Source organism: Hesperophylax consimilis, chromosome 17, assembly GCF_061612785.1.
Source record: "Hesperophylax consimilis isolate HC1 chromosome 17, BYU_Hcon_1.0, whole genome shotgun sequence".
Lineage (NCBI taxonomy): Eukaryota > Metazoa > Arthropoda > Insecta > Trichoptera > Limnephilidae > Hesperophylax > Hesperophylax consimilis.
In genome coordinates this window covers 29,680,563-29,686,562 of record NC_142852.1, presented here as the reverse complement: position 1 = coordinate 29,686,562, position 6,000 = coordinate 29,680,563, and positions in this window count along the sequence as shown.

Genomic DNA, 6,000 nt, shown 5'->3' with positions numbered 1-6,000 from the left:
GTAGTATTACGAAATTTAAAAAATGAATCTCTAAAAAACCAAGTTTTTTTGCTATAAAAACATCTGTTTTTATTAATAAATATACATCTAGATTTTACTAAATAATAAATCTTCCTCTCCAGGGACTGGAGTCAACCATGCTAATAAATGAGCCAAATTCCAATTTGGTATGACCAACATTTATTGAGTATATTAACTGTTGTAATGTCATTCATTTTCAGATAAATGCGTATACGTCCACTTCAATGCATTATCATCGACAACGAGTGTATCTGCCGAGTTTCAGCTCGATTGGATGTCAGGTAGTTCATACATACTTTCAAGAAAACGAAAGTGAATTTCAAACAGATGTATTGAAAAGGTATAATATTTTGGTCACGAAAAATAATAAAATCAGAAAAAAACACAAAATCACGGTTTGAGAACTAAAAATTCCCCTAGCTAAAATTATGTCACCAGAAAAGAAACCGTTAAAAATAGTGGCACAGATCTGACGTCTGTTCGGTGCCGCTCTTCGCGGGCTTCTGAAGAAATCATAGAATTCAATACAATGTTTCACTAAAAAAAATATTACGTAAGCGCCAAAATGGATTTTAATTTTTTGTGAATAATTTAATGAAAACGGAAAAAAAGTAAATCATGTCAAGTGGTAGCAAATAAACCTAGCTATAAAAAATATTTTTTAAAAGTTGTTTCTTATACGAGTTCATAGAAAACTCTTGAAAAAGAAATCTATTTAGTAGTTTGCGCTTATATTTTTCATTACGTAATTAATAATTTTATTTTAATTCCGATCAAGCAAAGCGATAGAACACGCTTAAATGTATCCATGGTATATTTTTGGTATTGATAACCTATACCGATTCGTAGTAAAGATTAATCTTAATAGTGCTTTCACTTTTAGCTTCACCTTAAGCAGTTCGTTAGACTATCTTTGTATTCTTGAATACCTATTATAGAAAATTATATAAGTTTTCGAGTAGTTTATCACATTTTATTTTCAATTCTCACCGATGTCATCGAAAATACCTTAATTATTTATATTTATTTATCTTAATTTATTGGTTCATGTATATTGGAAATTGGCCTCTGCTTTTTTATTGTTTATTTATTTATTAACTCCCTTTTTCGGGGCTTTTACATGAGAATTTTAAGAATTGTACATTATTTATTGTACATAACTGAATTGCTTCATTAACAACATTTTATATTTGTTAAAAGATAAATTGAAGATGTCCACTGACTTGGTATAATTGTTTCCCTCCATTAGTATTCTGGACAAAGAGGAATACATATTATGGTAACTGAATTAAATCCTGACTTCTAGTATTACGTTGTGGAATCCGAAAGCTCATCAATTCTAGCAATACCGGACTATCAAATAAATCACTTCGAATTTTATATAGAAATACCAAGTAAGCTAAAATTGTTCTGTCTGACAATTTGAGCATATTCATATAATTTAACAGAGTGTTGTAGTTCAACATAATTGCTAGAATACCCATTTTAAAATTTAAAAAACGTAAGACTTTGTTTTGTATTCTTTCAACAGCTTGTACATTTATATTATAATGTGGGTTCCAGAATTGTACTCAAGTTGTCTTCTTACGTAGGCAAAATATAACAGTTTAATACACGATATATTGTTTGAATTTCTGGTGAGCCTAGTTATAAATCCTAACATTTTAAGCCCTTATGGAGTAATTCTCTGTTTTTAAAATAAATCTCACAACACTGTATTTTAGTTCTTCAGAAATGTGGCTTGAATCAAAGATTAGTTTATGAATTGTGCAAATACAGGGCTAAATAGTTTCGCATGTTTTCCAAAATCAGTCACACAAAATCGATTCACGCCTGGTCTCTTAGAATTTTTCATACCTCCGCAAAAACATTATTTTTGATTATAATATGCTCTTGGTTGTTCATTTAATGTGGTAAACCTTCCTGCGAGTATTCAGATACTCGAACCTCACGTTCGTCTAAGCATATCAACTTATATCATACTGTAAAAAAAATGTGCAGTTTTTCTTTTCTCCAGGTAACATTAATGTGGAAACTGTACCCATCAACGCAGAACCAGGATCCCTAGAAGAAGAAGAAGGGATAATTACTTATACGGAAATTGACATTGACCTTCCGGATGTCAAAAAGGAATGCTTAGATCGCTTTCAAAGAAGTTCCCAGACAACAGGTAAAATTAATGTTGTCCGTTAGAAATAAGTAATTCATACTCTTTTATTTAATATTCTTTTAATAGTTCTATGAATCTGTTGCACTTGTTAAGTTTGATTCGTACTTTTTTTCAGACTTATCGACAGATCTCAAGACGCATCATGTGGAAAAACGATTATCTTGTTCCTATTGTAACTACTCCTGCTTTTATAAGTCAAAGTTAGAACATCACTTGCGTATACATACTGGAGAAAAATCTTTTTCATGTTCCGACTGCAGTTATTCATGTTCTCGGAAGAGAGATTTGACGACACACATGCTGACTCACAGTGAAGAAAAACCTTTTTCATGTTCTCATTGCAATTATTCAAGTTCTCGAAAGGGAGATTTGAAAAGACACATGGTGACTCACAGTGGACATAAACCCTTTTCATGTTCCAACTGCAGTTATTCATTTTCACGAAAGGGAAGTTTGTCGAGACACATGCTGACTCACAGTGGAGAAAAACCTTTTTCATGTTCCAACTGCAGTTATTCATGTTCTCTAAAGGAATGTTTGAAAAGTCACATGGTGACTCACAGTGGAGAAAAATCTTTTTCATGTTCCGAATGCAGTTATTCATGTTTTCTAAAGGGTAGTTTGACGAGACATATGGTGACTCACAGTGGAGAAAAACCTTTTTCATGTTCCGACTGCAGTTATTCATGTTTTCTAAAGGGTAGTTTGACGAGACATATGGTGACTCACAGTGGAGAAAAACATTTTTCATGTTCCGACTGCAGTTATTCATGTTCTCGAAAGGGAAGTTTGAAGAGTCACATGGTGACTCACAGTGGAGAAAAACCTTTTTCATGTTCCAACTGCAGTTATTCATTTTCACGAAAGGGAAGTTTGTCGAGACACGTGCTCACTCACAGTGGAGAAAAACCTTTTTCATGTTCCAACTGCAGTTATTCATGTTCTCTAAAGGAATGTTTGAAAAGGCACATGGTGACTCACAGTGGAGAAAAATCTTTTTCATGTTCCGAATGCAGTTATTCATGTTTTCTAAAGTGTAGTTTGACGAGACATATGGTCACTCACAGTGGAGAAATACCTTTTTCATGTCCTGAGTGCAGTTATTCATGTTCTCGAAAGGGAAGTTTGAAGAGTCACATGGTGACTCACAGTGGAGAAAAACCTTTTTCATGTCCTGACTGCAGTTATTCATGTAATCATAAGGGAAGTTTAAAGCGTCACATGGTGACTCACAGTGGAGAAAAACCTTTTTCATGTCCTGAATGCAGTTATTCATGTTCTACAAAGGGAAATTTGACGAGACACAAGCTGACACACGGATAAACCCTTTTCATGTCGATGAACTAATTATTTGAAGAAACACACGCATGATCATACGGGCCGATAACCTTATGCAAGTTCCTACTTCAATTATTCATGTTCACGGAAAGGAGAATTATTTATTTAACGCCATAAATTAATTTTTTTTTTTTCAATAGAAAGATTCATCGGATTATAACCATAATGTAGTACACAGGAGAATATGAGTCATAAATTACAGAACATGTAATGTGTATACAAAATTAGTATTGCAAGTGATATAATTGTTAATAGAAGTGCAGTGAGAGAATACATAATTTAAAGACATATCTTCTAGTGTAATAATAGTTGAATGATTACTAGGTTTGTATATGACTTGACATTTTTTTTTTTTTTTTTTTTTTTTAATATTTACTCCACACAAGAGGCCCTGAAGAAAATAATTTCCCTCAGGGCCTATGTCATCTTTGGGGGTGCTGTGTGGAGGGTCTTTTTGTGGATAGGAAGGAGTGAACATGGGTCTTGAAGAGTCCCATGTTGTAGGAGGGAGGAAACACAGAGGCCGGCAGTTCGTTCCACAGCCGAGCTGTTGAACTTAAGAACGAATCGTAGAAGCGACCCGTTCTCATGTGACAAGTGTCAACTGTGTACAAATGTTGGGCGCGCGTTTGGCGTGTATCCTGACTACGCACCGGTGCCGAAGGGATCAATGACGTTAGTTCCTCAGAGCATCTTCCATTGTAATACCGATAGAACAAGGACAGCATACCTACCTGACGCCTGTGCTCTAAAGATTGCAGTCCTTTTGTTAAGATTGGGGAATCTATCAAACGGACCGCCCGTTTCTGCACAGAGTCAAGGGTTTTTTTCAGGTATTTTGGGGCTCCAGACCAGAGATGGCTGCCAAATTCGACAGTAGGGCGCACTTGCGATTTGTACAGGGTGAGCAGTTGTGTACTATTAAAGTATCTGCGGGCCCTGTACAGTACGCCCAGCTTCTGAGAGGCCAACTTTACTCTGGCTTCGATGGAGCCCCCGTACCTGAGCTGGTCACTTATAGTTACACCAAGCATATCAATGGAAGGCCTGTTCGGAAGATTGCTTCCGTTGAAGGAGACTAGATTATCATTTGGATCCCTTTTAGACGTAATCAGACAGGATTGGGTCTTTGAAACATTAAATTCGACGAGATTATTTTTACCCCAGGAGGAAATACTCTCGAGATAACCGTCCATTCTCTGCTTCAAAGCCCTCCGAGCCGTTGGAGTTTGTGTGCCCTTTGGGGGCCTGTCAAACAAAAAGCTATCATGAACTGTACTGTCATCCGCGTAACAATGAATCGGTGCACATGTCAAAAGGTCATTGATGTGCAACAAAAACAAAGTCGGATACAGAATCGATCCCTGTGGGACGCCAGCATTTATGGAGTGCGAGGAAGAGGTGAAACCGTCAGCAACCGCCTGAATCGACCTATCCCTTAAAAAGTCAGCAATCCACGTACACAGGGATGCGGGAAGTCCGTAAGAATGCAATTTGTTGACAAGTCCTCGGTGCCAGACCCGGTCAAAGGCCTTGGATATGTCTAGTGCGACCGTTTGGGTCTCACCGTGACGTTCCAGGCACCGCCCCCAAACATGCGTCACATACGCGAGAAGATCACCGCACGAGCGGTTCCGCCGGAATCCGTATTGACGGTCGTTGATAATTTTGTTCTTCTCGAGGTATGTGAGCAGTTTGTCGTTGATCACACGTTCCATCACTTTGGACAGAACTGATGTGATCGCTATGGGGCGGTAGTTGGCCGGGTTGGAGCGGTCACCTTTCTTGGGAATAGGGTGAATTACCGCTTTTTTCCAACCAGAGGGCACAGTGCCACACTTCAGGAACATTTTGAAGAGCTTTGTCAAAACTGGAACTATTTCCGCAGCACACCTCTGCAATACCAGGGCAGGTATTCCATCAGGTCCACTAGCTTTGTTAACATCGAGCCCCCGTATGACGTGGAGTACATCCCGATGCCGGATCCTCAGCTTTTTCATATAGAAGCCGCAGTGAGGAACCGACGGCGGAACAGCACCCCCGTCGTCGAGGGTCGAGTTTTCCGCAAACATTTTCCCTAAAAGGTTTGCCTTTTCGGTGGCGGTGTTTGCTAGTGAGCCGTCAGGTCTGGTAAGAGGTGGCAAACTGGGTTTGCAAAAATTTCGACCTATTGCGCCCGCAAATTTTGACCTATTGATGATTCTCTTGCATTCCTTTGCCGATTTGTTGTATGCTGATCTGCTTTCGGGCGTTCGAGATGTGTTGTAGGCTCGGTAAGCCGCGTTTTTTCGTCGAACTGCTTCGGAGCATTGTCGACTGAACCACGGCTTTGAGCCCACACCAGTTTCTTTAGTAGTCGATTGTATGAAGCCATCCATCGCCGATTTGATGACTTCACCAATCTCCTGGGCACATCTTGAAGGGTCCGAAGTCCGAAAACAAACAGCTGACCACGGAAAAGCATTGAAATG